This window comes from Myotis davidii, unplaced genomic scaffold, assembly GCF_000327345.1.
Source record: "Myotis davidii unplaced genomic scaffold, ASM32734v1 scaffold266, whole genome shotgun sequence".
NCBI lineage: Eukaryota > Metazoa > Chordata > Mammalia > Chiroptera > Vespertilionidae > Myotis > Myotis davidii.
In genome coordinates, this window is record NW_006300032.1 from 3,375,948 (window position 1) to 3,393,115 (window position 17,168).

General features: G+C 37.8%; 1 protein-coding gene across 1 annotated transcript in view; it reads right to left on the bottom strand.

Annotated features, from left to right (window-relative positions):
- PEX7 (peroxisomal biogenesis factor 7) overlaps positions 1-17,168 on the bottom strand; it is a 75,116-nt gene that overhangs the window by 23,138 nt on the left and 34,810 nt on the right. The gene's annotated exons all lie outside the window — the stretch shown is intronic.

Sequence of the window (17,168 nt, forward strand, 5' to 3'; positions counted from 1 at the left end):
ATCTTTCTTCTATCATTGACAGTCCCTCTAGGTTGTGGGCTGCTTGCCTGTGTTCCTGAGAAGCATCTACGGTACCAGTCTATAGAGTGTGTTTTCTTTAGTGAATTACCGGTATGTTTACCGGTAATAAACTTGCACTGTTTTATGTATATGTTTGATTACATACAGCCTTGTGACAGTTTTCCTGCATGTCATAAGCATTTGAATATAAATTAAAATGTTAAAATCAAATCTGATATTGTTTTACCTTTTATTTGGTGTGTGGAAGGTGTGCGGAAGAGGGGGTAGTCTTATACGGCGAGTATATAACAAACTCTATTTTGAGTGGAAATGTTAGGGGGTCGTCTTATACGCCCAGTCGTCTTATACGCCGGCAAATACGGTATATAACAAATGGGATTAGTAATCAATCTACCCTGTAAACAATGATTATACTCCCATTAGTGTATACCTTGTAGGGTGAAACTTCACAAGTGTTAGTTAATTTTTTTTATATTGCACATGGACATTTGAGATGAGAAACATCAGGCTTTTTTTTTTTTAGCAATTTCTAAAAGCATTCGCTGCTGTAAAATAAGAATATTGGAATAGATGCACTCTGACATTTTGCAATTTTAAATACTATTTCATTTCTGACATGAAAAGATCTTAGGTTTAATTAACATTTCAATAGCAATTCAAATTCTTAAAAAAGAATCTGTTCCCTTATAAAAATATCTCTGTAATTCTGAAACTATCTTTTTCTTTTTTTCTGAAGCACAGCCCTTCTTATAGATTCCATGTCAATGTAATTTCTCAAGTCAAGAAAAACGGAAATGTGTTTTCCTGGGCCAATATTAAGTATTCTATTTATCCTCTATAGACGGGGAGTGGTAATATTTACCATGATATATCTGATTTCCACTGTTCAGAGAAGAGTTTGGCCCTAGTTTCAATACACAAAATAGCACTTTATTTGTAAAGCTTTATTTGCTCATCCTCTTTCTTATTTTAAATACACCATAAAAAATGGCACATTCAGAATCATAGAGTCATATTCCAGCTCAGCCTCTATAATGATGCACAACACAGAACACGCTGAGGGCTTAGCAGATCTCTTTGTAAGAGAGTAAATACACAAAACCAGCAGTCAGTTTGTTTAACCTGGCGGTATTATTTTCCTAATAAATACAGAGTGGTCTTATTATGTCTGAAAAGGATTGCTGCTATGGATACTCTACTGTGTGGTACCAGAGAAACAATGAATAAATAGCTCATTTGTCAGATTACTGAAATCTGCAAAATATTTAAGGAGAGTGACTACTTTTGAAAATCTGCCCATTCAAACAAATGAGGGAGCAAGCTAAGCTGCAGTCCTTCTCAGAAATCATAATAATGGTCTCTACTGTCTTTGCATATTTGTTCCTTTGGGTCTAGAGACAGTGAATTTTACTGCAATCTAATTTTCTAGCTCTTGATAATGTTTATATAAGCAAAAGTAAATATGTAATTGTATAATTTCATTTCTAAAATGTGGTTATATACTGATTTGCAATATCTGAAACAATAATCAAATGACTTTGTATATACCCACTATAATCCAAAAGTATTCAAAAGTTTTAAAAATATGTATTTAATATGGAAAAAAACTGAGTTAAAGGAAAAGTAAGGGCGGGAGAGTAAATTCAAATCTGTAATATTTATAAACAAAGTTATATTCCATGAAGTTGTGTATGATTGGCAGGGGAGGACCTCTCAGGATGCTAAGCTTTCCAGTAGCCAAAGGAAAAAGGGAGACACAAGAGATCCCTCAATTCATAATGTCTACAACCAAATTACTCTTGGAACTCAGAAGGAAATTCACCCTTGGGAGTCTATGGAGCAGAAATGCAATGCTTATGTAATGAACTCCCTGAACATTTCTTAGGGAAACACAGAGATGCTGTTTCATGGGCTGCTACTCATGAGTCACCCCAAAGAGCAGTTTGGTGGAATCATTCTATGGGGAGGTCAATTAAATCCAGGTAATCAGCTCTCTGACTTCATTTGGGATTTAGATTTTATTTCAGTAAAATTGGTAGGATAAGTGCTCTTTAGACAAATCATAAAAACTGGTTTCCTTCTGAACTATTTAAGGACTAGAGGCCCGGAGCACACAATTCATGCATGGGAAGGGGGCCCTCAGCCTGGCCTGCACTCTCTCGCAACCCGGGACCCCTCAAGGACTGTCCTACTGCCAGTTTGGGCCCGATCCAGTAGGGCATTCTTCTCGTAATACGGGACTGCTGGCTTCTAATCACTGGCCTGCCTGCCTGTCTCATGGCCTCTAACCACTTTGCCTGCCTGCCTCATTGCCCCAACCACTCGCCTGCCTGTCTCATCGCCCCTAACTGCTCACCTGCCTGCCTGTGATCACCCCCTAATCACTCCCCTGACAGCCTGATCGACGCCTAACTTCTCCCCTGCCAACCCGATTGCCCCTAACTTTTGCCTGCCTGCCTGATCGCCCCTAACCACTCGCCTGCCTGCCTGATCGCCCCTAACCACTCTGCCTGCATGCCTGATCGTCCCTAACTGCCTCTGCCTCAGCCCCCGCTGCCGTGGCTTCTTCCGGAAGGACATCTGAAAGGTTGTTCGGCTGTCCGGTCCAATGAGCATATTACGCTTTTATTATTATAGATAATAAAAAGCAATAAGGATTCATTTATTCCCTCCTGACCTGTTCCTGAAATGCAGTTTTGTTGTTATTTTCTTATTTAAACCTGTTAAGGATAAGGCTGCACTGAGGACAAGAGAGGTGAGCCTTATGAAAATTAGGATGCTTAATAAGGACACATGTGTGAAGCCGTCCAATTTTAGCTGGAAAGTGCGGTACGAGAAGTTGCACATGCAGGAGGGCAGAGAGTAGATTCACAAACTCAATGTAAATTTGTCTAATAGGTAGCTCCGTGGGCAGTCAAGGCTACAATTCCACACTATAGTCACACCCATCATAATTTTAACCTGGGAAAAAATATCAATACTTATTTATTTGCATTTTGCAAAGAACTCATCAAATAAAATAAATGCTAACTATGAGCATAACCAATGTACACAGACTGGGGCAGGGGGAAGGAGGGATGTGCTGGGTGGTAGGGACGGCTGGGGAGAGGTCAATGGGGGGAAAAGGAGACTTAATGTAACACTTTTAACAATAAAGACTTAAAAAAACACACAAGAAAAAACAAGACCCATGTGGGCTCTCTACAAGAGACCCACCTCAGAGGGAAAGACACACATAGACTAGTAAAGGAATGGAAAAAGGTATTTCATGCAAATGGAAATGAAAAAAAAAAATCTGGGGCATCAGACAAAATAGATTTTAAGAAGTATGGAGTTTCAGGTTTAGAAAATGAGAAAAGTTCTAGAGATGAAGAGTGGTGATGGTTGCAAAAAATGTAAATGTTCTTAATGATAGTGAACTGTACACTTAAAAATTGGTTAAAATTGTAAAGTTCATGTTATGTATGTTTTTCTACAACTAAAAAAAGCTAAATTAAAAAACAAAAAAAAACATGCTAAAACTCTAAGGATACTATTTGGTGAAGGGAAAGTTAATTTAGTGAATGACATACAAGCACGATTGTTTATTACATCATTTCACAGCTCTGACAAATTATGTAATACACAAAGTATAGGTATATATGTGGTGCAAACATTATGAGAGGTTCATTTCCAGCAGAATGGCTGACTAAGAACCTAGGCCAATATTCTTCCTGAAAACAATTAAATTTGCTAGGTAAACTGTGAAAACAAACAACTACCACAGAACTTCATAAAAGCATCAGTGAGGAACATTCAAGTAAAAACTAGAATGATGTCTGAAACCCAGAGCAGGATATGGAACAATGAAGGCAGCTTTTTCCCTGAGAGAATTTGCTAAATATAGAGAATCTAAGCTTCTATATTTTTAACCTCAAGGAGATCAGGAGCCAGTAAAATAAGAAAAATTCAATATTTATATTTATTTATAATTTTATTATATTTTTCAGTAAACTGAAATATCTAATCAAAAGTATCAAGTCAAATACAGTAAATTGCACAAGTTAAATAGTTGAGAAAATCAAAAGTTAATGTCTATAAACTTTATTTTTAAATCACAAAAGGAATAATAACAAAAGAAATAAAATAAATGTATTTATTTTACATTTATTCATTTCCACTCTTTAAATGGCAACCATGGTCAACAGTTTGATGTGTATAGTTCAAGATTTTTCTGTGTGTCATCATTCAATTCCACCAGGAAGGGGTGAGTTGTAAGGAGGAAGTAGCAGGAAGAAAGTGAGCATTTCACCAGGTTTTCTCACGTTTGCAAATAGGGAATTGGCAAGGTCTCTCTTCGCAATCTTTTTCTGGACTCAAGGGTCCCATAAGTTCTACATATCTGAGGGCCTTCGTGTGCCTATCATACAAGTAAAATGAGCTCCTTTTTATCACTAAGAAGTCAGGCTGCATATATCATTAAGCAGTCAAATAAGGCACATCATTTTTAAATGATGGTTTTTTGGTGCAGCATATATACTACTTGGTGCCTTTTTGTCTCTTTGCTGATGAAATCACTGACTATTTAAGCTCTATCATGGGAAGTAAATACACTGGACAGGCTTCCAATGATTAAAAATATTACTTAACTGTAGGAACATTTTTCATTTAAATTGGAGAGGTAGAGAGAAAAATTCATCATAGTATAGTGTCTTGGTTAAATCCCTTTTTGCCTTCTGACTCACAGTTCTTTAGCAAAGCAAGTATGTAGCACTGTGTTACATAAAGCATCAAAACAATTTCAAAAATGAAGCTAAAATCACTTTTTTACTTTACCCAAATGCAATTTGAAATCTCTATACAAACACTTTTAAAATTTAGCCAGTACATGAATTCAGTAGAAGGTTTAAAATACTTTTCAGTTTCCTTTCCTGTTCACTAACTACATGTTAGTAATTCTTCCTAAGTCTTTCCTAACTATAAAAGTTGGGGAAAAGTTTTGGCTACTTTGCAATGCCTTACATGCACTTTAACTTTAGTTGTGTTTTTAAAATTTTTAAGCGAGTTGCAATCTTATAATTATCTCTATTTGCATTGCTTGGCTATGTAGCATTCTCTAGTGGTGAGCAAAAAATGTCACAACTGCTTGTTTTCTCCTCATTTAATTACTCATTCATACAACAATTTGTGAGTGCTAAAATGTGCCTGCTACTGTGCTAATAAGCACCAAAAGCAAGAGACACGTGGTCACAGCCCTCCTGCAGCTCCTAATTCCATGAGATAGATGGACATTAAAAAACAAAACACAACAAAAACACAAATGTAACTGCAATTGACGGCTGCCCCCAAAACAACACAGGATGATGTAAGAATGTTGTCCTAAAGTGACACTGAACTGAAGGCTGAGTTCACCAGGTGGAGTGCAAAGATGGCAGCTTGTCTCTTGTCAGCAAGGAGCCTGATGGTTTGTGATTGAGAGGCCATTGGACTGGGGCAAGAGAAGAGGAGAGTGTTACACAAGGCAAACAGGACCAGATCACAGAGGTCTTGTAGGCCATGTGAAGAATTGGGAATTTTTCTCTTAAGTGTAAACACGCACACACACACCAGTGAGTTTTAAGCAGAAGGTTTATATACTCCATTCTGCCTTCTTAAAATTTTTTAAAAATAAACTACTTCTTTATTTTAGAACTAGAGGCCCGGTGCACAAAATTCATACACTGGTGAGGGGAAGGGTCCTTCAGCCCAGCCTGCACCCTCTCACAGTCTGGGACCGCTCGCTCCTTACTGCCCGCCTGCTCACTGCTCCTTACTGCTCTGCTTGCTGATCCTTAGCGCTGCTGCGGAGGTGGGAGAGGCTCCCGCCACCGTCGCTATGCTTGCCAGCTGTGAGCCTGGCTTCTGGCTGAGCGACGCTCCCCCTGTGGGAATGCACTGACCACCAGGAGGCAGCTCCTGCATTAAGCGTCTGCCCCCGATGGTAACTGCGCGTCGTATCAACCGGTTGATCTGATCATTCCACCGTAATGGTTTCAAATTTGCAGAAGAACTGTGAAGATAGTATAGGGAGTTCTCTTACAGCAGTGGTTCTCAAGCTATGGATTGCGACCCCTTTGGCAGTCGAACGACCCTTTCACAGGGGTCGCCTAATACCATCCTGTATATCAGATATTTACATTATGATTCATAACAGTAGCAACATTACAGTTATGAAGTAGCAACAAAAATAATTTTATGGTTGGGTCACAACATGAGGAACTGTATTTAAAGGGCCAGAAGGTTGAGAACCACTGCCTTACAGTATAACCACATGTAGTATAGTCAGCTTTGACTTTTAAAAGTCTCTCTGGCCACTGAGAGAAGAATGGATTTGAGGGCTTAAGAGTGGGTATGTGGCTACCAGTGGTCTAAAAAGGGATGATAGCAGCTTGGATGTTAGGTGGCACAGTGATGATAAGGAAAGGTTGTGGATGGATTAGAGATATATTTAAGCAGAAAAATTAATAGGCCTAAAGAAATAAAAATGATTAATGGAACAGAAGATACCAAGAATGATGCATTTGTTTATTTACTATTTAAATTATTTATTCATCTATCTATTTTCCTCTAAAAGTCACTAAATTCCTTACACTCAGGGACAGTATTCTATTCTTTGTATTTTTTGCATATATAAAAGGATCTGACACATGGATAGTCCAAGAATGTTTCATGAATGATTAAAAAATAAATAAGCATATTATGGATAAGATAAATAAATAATGAAGGCCAACCTCACAAGATAACTTTTAAATCACCTATAGACCTGGTTCCCAAATGATGGACCAAGGCTCATTATATCAGATATTCAGAAAAGACACATTCCTCAGGTTTGCTGAGAAATTTTTTCCTAAAAAATTCTGATTGTGTAGATCAGTATAAAATCCAGGAACCTCTTCCCAAGAAATGTTGATAGGCTTGGAAACACCATGGAAAGCAGTGGTTCTCACCCTTATATAACACCAGAGGCCTGGTGCACAAAATTTGTGCACTTGGGAGGAGTCCCTCAGCCCAGCCTGTACCCTCTTGCAGTCTGGGAACCCTCAGTGGATGTCCAACTGCAGGCTTACGCCCATTCCCCACCTCCCAGGGAGTGGGCCTAAGCTGGCAGTCAGACATCCTTAATGCTGCTGCTGGGTGGGAGAGGCTCCCACCACTGCTGCTGCATTCACTAGCCATGAGCCTGGCTTCTGGCTGAGTGGCGCTACCCCTGTGGGAATGCACTGACCACCAGGGGGCAGCTTCTGTGTTGAGCATCTGCCCCCTAGTGATCAGTGCGCATCACAGCAACTGGTTGTTCTGCTGTTTGGTCAATTTGCATATTAGCCTTTTATTATATAGGATACATACAGATTAGATAAATTCCCATTAGAAACAATAGTGATTTCAGGAAGAAGGGGAAAGGAGAGAAAAAGGCAGTGATTCTCAACCTTGACAGTATTTTTAAAAATACTGATGTGTGAATGCTCCCCGAGAAATTTTAATTGGCCTGGAGTACATCATGGAAATTGAAAGGTGCAAAAATTGGGTGAAGGTAATACGCAGCCAAGGTTGGGAAGCTCTGACCTGGGTAGGAGGCATTACCCGTTTATTGAGAATCACTGATCTAAACAGTTTTCAAACTTAAGTTTGCATCGGAATCACCTGAAGAGCTTGCTGAGCATGAATACAGACATATGCAGTGTGGCTGGAGAACTTAATTTAGAAACAAGTTCCCAGGTGATGCTCACGTTGCTGGTCCTAGGGCCAAACTTTCAGAACCACTGATCCAGACAGTTGTTACTGGTTAGAATTATCACTTGATTGTGGCTCTAACCACTAACAAAGGCAAAACTTTGGGAAGGGACAAATACATTAGAAGCAAAAGACAGGCAAATAGTTTCACAGGAAAAGTAACACTATTATTTCATATAATTTAACTTAGCAGACTAGGATAAAAAGCTGCTGAACAAATAAGTATTAGTGTTAGCTCCAGTTTCCCAATAATGAAGAACAAAGATGATCCAAAACTTGGTTCTCACATTACCCAGTCCATCCTCAGCAAGAAAGACTTTGACAGTGTGCATAGTCTTCCCCATTATCTTATACTAGAGGCTCGATGCACAAAAATTCATGCAAGAGTAGGCCTTCCTTCCCCTGGCTGCTGGCACCAGCTTCCCTCCGGCATCCGGGACCCAGGCTTCACTCCTCCAGCTGCCGGCAGGCAACCGGGACCCAGGATGCTTCCCTCCTCCAGCTGCCCACAGGCACCTGGGACCTGGGCTGGCTTCCCTCTGGCCCCAGCTTCATCAGGAAGGACATCCAGAATGACATCCGGAAGACATCCAGCCTAATTAGCATAGTACCCTTTTATTATTATAGTACCCTTTTATTATTGCTTTGGAAAAGCATAAAAAAATTTCAAGGTAAGATAAAAAGGGTATACAGTAGTCCACACCTATCAGTAGTTTAAGTAACCCACAGCCAATTGTGATCATATAATATTAAATGGAAAATTCCAGAAATAAACAATTCATGTTTTTAATTGTACACCCTTCTGAGTAGCGTGATGATAGCTCATACTTTCTCCCGGCTGTCCCACTCAGGATGTGAATCATCCCTTTGTCCAGTGTATCCACACAGTTTATGCTCCCCATCCACTAGTCATTTAGTAGCGCTCTAGGTTATCAGATCCACTGTTGCTGTATGGCAGCCACTTGTATTCAAGTAACCTTCATTTTACTTAATAATGGCCCCAAAGTGCAAGAATAGTGATGCTGGCAATTCGGATATGCCAAAAAAAGTCATAAAGTGCTTTATTTAAGTAAAAAGATATGTATGCATAAGAAACAACTTAAGTTATATATACTATAGGATTCAGTACTAGCCAAGGTTTCAGGCATCCTCTAGGGGTCTTGGAATGTATCCCCAATGGTTAAGGGGGGGACTACTGTAATCATTCTCATTTCAGAGATGAGGATAATTGCTCAAGGAAATTAAGCAATCCATGGTGACAAAGCAAATAAATGGCAGCCCTAAAGCACAGACTACTGGCATCATGTCCAGTACTTTTTCTGCTGAAAGATGCTGCCATTCACTTTTTTCTCTAGATCTGGGCCATGACAGTGAATCTGGAATATAGACGGCAGGATCTGGGATTCGTTAGGAAGCTTTGATTAACAACCTGAAAGTTCAAATGGACCTGGACCAAGTTAGGCTTCCCCCTGACTCCTCAAACTACATAGGAAATCCCATAAGCCAAAGTCCATGCCAAGATCCCATTAGTGTGCCAACTTACATTCAAAACCAATACCCTAAGGAAATTATGAGTAGAATAAATACGCACTCCTGTAGCAAGGAGTTCAGAAATTATCCCTTCTCTATTCTATTTTTTTTTATATGCACTTACTATATCCTCTCATCTACTTTACTGTCTCCTCCTAACTTAGGTATCACTCAAGTGACTGGCTCTCTTTGTAACCTCAGAGATTTCTATCCTTTAAAAGTGAATTCCCTCTGAGTATATCATGGGCTTATGACTTTATCATCTGTATTGCTTTCGGAGGAGGTTAAAAATAGAAATTGTAAACAAGCAAAATTTTGTAAAGGGCTAAACTTTCATTTATTAACTCAAAAATATTTAGTGAATGTTAATGCTCATTTATTTACATGATTGGGTTGGAAAGGTGCTTGTGTTTTAGTTTTGGAACTGGTAATAACAAAGTTTAAAATAGGAAAACACTAATTGCCTGAATATATGATTAATTTTGAAGAATTACTGAACAATTTTCAAAGATGACTTTTAGAACACTCAATAGCAAATATCCAGAAACCAAACCATATTTATAAACTTTCAAGGTTAAATATAATAAAATTCTAAACTTAAGCTTATCCAGCAAAATGAATTATTCATATTTCAATTAAAATTTTAATTAGATCAGTGGAAGGGCTGACTCCACTTCATCACAATAAACATTAAGTCCAGGAACCATGTACCACAAAGCCTAGAGTACCTTTGACAAATTATAGAAAACCATTAGCTGATGGAAGGCTTGTTCTGGGGGCATTTATGGCTGTGATCCACAAGGATGCAGGATTGCTTTCTGAAGAATGACACACCTCAACAAAAAGAGATGAAGGGAAAAAAACTCCCATAGAGTTTGTTTACTGCTTTTGGCACAAATGAAGAACCATGAACTTTTTTTTCCAATAAATATGGTAACTTTTTTTCCAAACAATATGGTAAGAACTTCACTCATGTAATAGTATCATGATCTCATGCACGAGAATAGTCTATGTGCAGCTGAACTGTAACTGGCACCAGAACGTGGCTACCTAGAGCAAAAGATCATTTCACAAAGTTCAGAGGATAATGTGATCAGATGAGGTTTAAGCTCCACACCTAAATGTAGAAGAACGTTAAACTTACAGCAGCAACCTGCCTGTGCTTTGGTCTTGATTAGCAATGTTACCATGAAATACTTAATGTTCTCATCTCTGCAGCTGAGCATTTATGAATAAAAGCACTCGGGGTATCAGGTTGTGAAATGTCAGCACAGCACACAAGGAACTCTTATTTTACAACTCTCTCCTCATTGGAAGATGGATACAGTGGTGGGGAGAAGAAGACAGACATCAACTAAGGTGAAGAAAGAAAAACAGACACAGAGCAGAATACACAAGTCTGTTTACTTTCTGGTGATTGGACGTGAAAGCTTGGGGAGAAAAAAAGATCAGTCTGTAGAAAGAAGAAAATGAAAGTTACTGATGAAGCAGGAACTCAGAGAAAGCAGTTCCAGTACCTTGCCTAGGCCCTGCTGCACCACTGCCCTGGGGCAAAGGGAGCCCAGAGCCTAAGAAACAGTTTCCATTTTTTATTTAAGCTAGCTCAAGATGGTTTCTGTTTCACACGGGAGTGTACACAGGTGTGCTCACACATGTCCTAAAATATATAATGAAGAAAGATAAGGGACTCTGCTGAATTTTATTTAAGATGAAAACAGATTAATAACCATGATTTTATTCTCTGTATGGTTTATTCCATTAGGTCAAATCTTGAAGAATTCAATATCAGAATATTTATTTAGTGTTGCCACTCTAGGTTGGAGTTTCAGGACAGGCATACAGGATGAATTATTTATCCCTGAATTCTTAGGGGACAAAGTAAATTACTGACAACTGACAGGTAATACCCAGTTGATCGAAATAAAGAGGCTCACAATGTTTGTAAATAACTAGGAGAGGGAAACACTGAGGTTCTACTCAAGTACCTTCTTAAAAACTACACTTGAACAGATCTGCGTCCACTAATTCTACAGGCTTGTAACAAAGAACAGCAGCTTCGAGCCATGTTCCCTCGATCTTTCACCTCAGAGGCAATCACTTTAAATTCTTTTAGCTGTTTCTTCTCATTTTTTTACTCTGTATTTTGGAATAATATGCTCAGAGAATTCACTGATTATGTTCATTTTCAGATATTATCTTTTTACTTTTTACTATGGAAGATGAGGCAAAGCAATATCTACATTAGGAAATATATACAACAAAACCCACAGTTGTCTTATTGAAACTGCACAGAGAATTTTTTAAAAATTATAATGCAAATTAACTGACAAACTCCATAAATTTTCTGTTGGGACTAATCAGCACAATTCAAAGTTCAAAGCAGTGACTTACATGGCATTAACCTCAGGCTTAACATTCCTCATGTGCTTGCATTAGGGTGTGAATTAGACACAGATTTGGTTTGATTCTTAAAGAACACTGTTAATACTAAATAATTCTGAAAATATTCTGCAATTATAAACCAAGGTACTTAAAATCAAATGTCTTACAAGAAGAAAATAAAAGTCTTACAAGTTTCTTTCTAATTAATGCATGTTGTTTCATTTTATGGGAAATTATTTTCATTTTTCACCTGGCATTTAACTTGCAAAATTACGTTTCACTTCATCAAAAGATCTTCCAGGATTGCAATAATCATCACAAGAATTTTCTAATTTAAACAAGTCAATGGAAAAACTCTTTTGGAACATATTAAAAAAAAAACCCAACGTAATAAACTCAGGAGTTACTGCTTCATACATACAAATATCTTAAACATTAGGTAAATGAAGCTCATAGAGATTTATCAGTAAATTACATATTATAATTAGTTGTGGAAAAATAATATCTATCTGTAACTTTAGTTAACAATCAGGATATCAATCATATGGTTCCAAATTTATTAAATACTAAAATGTTGCAATCTAGTCAATATTGATTTAAACAATAGAACAGCAAGTTTTCTCCGTGAAAAATACCATTTTCTTATCCCAACAGGACTTTCCACTTTAATTCAGTTTTAGTGATGACTACTTTAAATACATAGTGAAAACCATATTAAAATATAATCATTTGCAGGCTTTTAAAAAATAAATATTATTATTCATTTCAGAGAGGAAGGGAGAGGGAGAGAGAGAAATACCAATGATGAGAGAGAATCATTGATCAGCTGCATCCTGCATGCCCCACAGTGATGCTCAACCATTGAGCCATGTTGGCGCACTGAGGGGAATTGAACCATGACCTCCTGGTTCATAGGTCGATGCTCAACCATTGAGCCATGTTGGCTGGGCCATTTGCAGGCTTTTACAGTCAGTGACCAAAGAGTATCAACATTTTTTATATAATTTAAATTCACTCACATTTATAAACAAATGTATTTGGTATATCCATGTCCCAGATGCTAGGGACAAAACAATGAAACAGACAAGTCCTACCCTGTAATCAGGCAATGTGTTTTTATTAAGTATATTCAGTACAAAAAATATCCTTAGAAGAATTAAATTTAGAGTGTCAGCCTATGGAATGAAAGATCCCAGGTTCGATTCTGGTCAAGAGCATGAACCTTGGTTGCCGGCACATCCCAGGTAGGGAGTGTGCAGGAGGCAACTGACCCATGTTTCTCTCTCATCAATGTTTCTAACTCTCTATCCCTCCCCCTGCCTCTCTGTAAAAAATCAATAAAATATATTTAAAAAAAAAACAGAATTAAATAAATATGTGAATGCATATATTCTCATTCTTAAAAAAGAAAACTAAGACAACTACGTTAAGATGCTTTCCTATTATCAGTGGTAAAGTCTAGTGAACCTCTGTCAAAAAGCAAAAACTGTGATGCGTTACAAAGACATTTATATCTAAGATAACGGAAAGATACGGAATATTAAATCACTCTTTGATCATTTAAAAATTCACAGTTCCTGCAAATAGTATCATATCATTAGCCACATGATTTCTGGTGATTTGATAAACAAATGTAAAGGAATTACAACAACTATCTTAAACATGAGGTAAAATGATCATCTGAAGTTGCATATGAGCTCACCTTCAGCCACATTTCTTATCTATTTACTTTGACTGACCTTTTTTTGTGGGTAAGGGGGACTAGGTAAAGTTGAAATGAAAGGTTTGAGACAGAGTACATATTCAGCTATACTATCTGTTTACTCTGCCTGACCTTTTTTTATGGGGAAGGGGAAGAAAGAGAATTATCTGCTCCTGAGACTCTCTATGCTAATAAACATAAGGATCAAAAAAGTCCATCAACCATACCAAAGTTAAGACACTTACTATATAAAGGCAAATCCCACGAGAGTAAATGTGACAAAGATAAAAGGTATTTCTGTATCTGCTGCTTTGTTAAGAGTCTATGTTTACTACAATCCAATTAAAGGCCACTTTCCTGTTAATGCAATATAATAAAGCTATTTATCTTATATTACAATTAAACAGTATATCAAATGTCAACCAATTAAAGGCCACTTTCCTGTTAAAGCTATTTAACTTATATTACAATTAAACAGTATATCAAATGTCACATTTATTAGAAGGTATTAGTAAGAAATGTTTTAAGTATCTTATTTTACAGCTGACTTTCTCAAATGTTTCTATTTTGAAAATGACTAACCAACAGAAAAATTCAAAGAATAGTACGATGAACACCCATATACTCTTCATCTAGATTTACCAATTGTTAAAACTTCGGCATATTTCCTTTATTTCTCTCTCTCTACACATTCACACATAAAATAATATTTTTTATTATTCAAAATAAATTGCAAACACCATCAAGAGTATGTATGTATAGTAATATGGTACTAAGTATAAAATTTGAGGAACATATATGTGAATGAAAAAAGGAAGGGAACTTGAGTGATTGAAATGGCCAGGCACTATGTGAACAGCCTTGCATATATTGATTTCTAAACCTCATAACAATATGTTTTATGAGTGAAGAAACAACAGCTCAGGGAGATTTAGTGACTTTATAAGAGATTAAATATAACAATAGCTAGTAATGGTATATCCAAGATCTTAAATTATACCTCTTTTTCTACTACATTGTGCTATCTTCCTCAGAAATAACTTCTAACAAATATGTAGATAAAATATAATAGTTTGGAAGAAAATATAGGTTGAATTGAAGTGGAAATGGTCACATGGTTATAGATTTGAATAAAAAGATATATTCAACTTTGCCTAGTACATCTGCTGTTCTGGTTCATGCTGCACTATATTTACAAGGTACACTTCCCCCACCTCACCTTGACAGGGCAATAAGAACTCCCATTCACAAAGCTCCTTAGTAGCTTTAAGCACATAATTATATTCTTATAATTATGTCAGGTAAGGCATAAATAATGGCTATCTTAACTCTCCCTATGGTACTTATGTTTTAAATTAGGAAATTATTAATATTCTCATTTAAAATATCTGTTACTACAGGCCTGGTGCATGAATTCGTACACCAGCCTCAGATCAGGCTGAAACTGCCATCCCCGGAGGGGTCCCAGATTGCAAAAGGGTGCAGGCCAGGCTGAGGGACCCCACTGGTGCACAATCGGGGCCAGGGAGGGACACAGGAGGTTGGCCAGCCGGGGAGAGACTGCAGGAGGGCTCCAGGGAGTGTCCAGCCCATCTTGCTTAATCCCGATTGGCTTGACTCCAGCAGCAACCTACCAGTCGGAGTGTCTGCCCCCTGGTGGTCAGTGCACATCATAGTGAGCAGTTCAGTGGCCTTAGCATATCATTAGCATATAAGGCTTTGATTGGTTGAACGGATGACCGGATACTTAGCATATTGGGCTTTTATTATATAGAATTTCTTTGAGCACTAATTATGTGCCAAGAGCATTTCCAGACACTTTCATTTAATCCTCTGAACATCTCCAAAAGATAGGTATCATTTCCTGTATTGCATGACTAGCAAATGGAGGAGCCAGCCTTTCACCTCAAATCTGACTGACTCAAAGATCCATATGCTCACCCCACCACACAGCGGATTTCTAACCCACAGAACTTCCCTGTATGCCTCCAGTAGCAAGGCATGGGAGGGACAGGGCTAATTCTAGATAATCTCCTATCTCTGCTTTGTACTTCTCTCTCACCTCCTTGTTAATTTGGAATTTTATTAAATTATACTTTGAGTTAATGTTTAGAAAAAGCTATTCTATTGTAACTTGCACTTAAATATTTCTTTTGGATGAAATAGTTACCGAGTCTTGGTCCTAGATTATCTAATCTCCCTCCCAAAACCTTAAGATTATATAATTTCAAGTTAAATTATATTGCTTTTTTTTTCAGGAATATATCCCATATATAACTTGGGAATCAAATATAATGTTTTAATAATTTAGTTAAATAATTCACTTAACAACAGATATGGTATGTATTTACTATGGCAATATTGTACGTACTTAGAGGAATCTGACTTTTGAGAGGAACAATAACCCAGAGAGCCCAAAAATATAGGAAGTGTGTATATGTGATAGCTATTTTTAAGTCTTAAATTTTATTAAGTGAGCAGATTAAGACTTGTACACAGAAAAGCATAATAACATGATAGCTAGAAGTGAAGAAGTATAGGGAAAAGATAAAAAGTGAAAGAGTTTGGCCGGTGTGGCTCAGTGGATTGAGTGTTGTCCTGTGCATTAAGAGTTCGCTGGTTGATTCCTGGTCAGGGCACATGCCTAGGTTGCAGGCTTGATACCCAGTAGGGGGCGTGCAGGATTCAGCTGATTAATGTTTCTTTCTCATCAATATTTCTATCTCCCTCTCTCTCGGAAAAAGATGAATAAAAACATATATATATATAATGCCTTAAACTTATGAGTAAGGAAAATAACGATTCGGGGTGATGCCCGAATTCTCACTGCTAATGTGAGATGAATTTTTGAGTGGGTAAAGGTTGCCCCTAAGGTGACCCGTCTACTTTGCAAAACGCCTGGGATTTTCAATCTGCCCGAAAACAAAACAAAACAAACAAACAAAAATATATTTTTTTTAAGTGAAAAGAAAAAAACTGTAAAGTAAACTTTCTTGCGACCACAGTTCCTTAGGACAGTCCAGTATTAAACAGAACATTTCAATAGCTGATAAAATGCCAGCTGTGGTAAGAGGAAGTTACAGTTCTGTTAAGAAAGACTTAAGGTGGTGTTGTTAAATTATAACTCAATTAAAAAAGATAAAAAAAAAAGTATGTGTGAAATCCCACACATCAGTAATCTACTTAAAATTCTGGTTATACCTTTCCAAACATTTTTCAACAAATGTTTATACATATGTGTATGTTTATACATGTGTACAAGTGTGTATTATCCTATCCTATATAATAAAAGCCTAATATGCTAAGTGTCCATTGGTTGGTCATCCATTCAACCAATCAAAACATAATATGCTAAGGCCGCTCAACCGCTCACTATGACATGCATTGACCACCAGGGGGCAGAGAGTCAACCAGTCAACCAGTCGCTATGACGTGCACTGACCACCACGGGTCAGATGTTCCAACCGGTTGGTTAGCTTCCTGCTGGGGTCTGGCTGATTGGGACTGAGGGAGATGGGCCAGATACGCCCTGGAGTCCTCCCGCAGTCCCTCCCCAGCTTGCCAACCTTCCGCATCCCTTCCCGGGCCCGATCATTCACCGGTGGGGTCCCTCAGCCTGGCCTGTGCCCTCACGCAATCTGGGACCCTTCAGGGGATGTCGGAGAGCCAGTTTCAGCCTGAACCCGCAGACCAGGCCAAGAGACCCCACTAGTGCACAAATTCGTGCACCAGGCTCTAGTATAGATATAATATATATATATATTATAATTTCAAAATGTTTTAA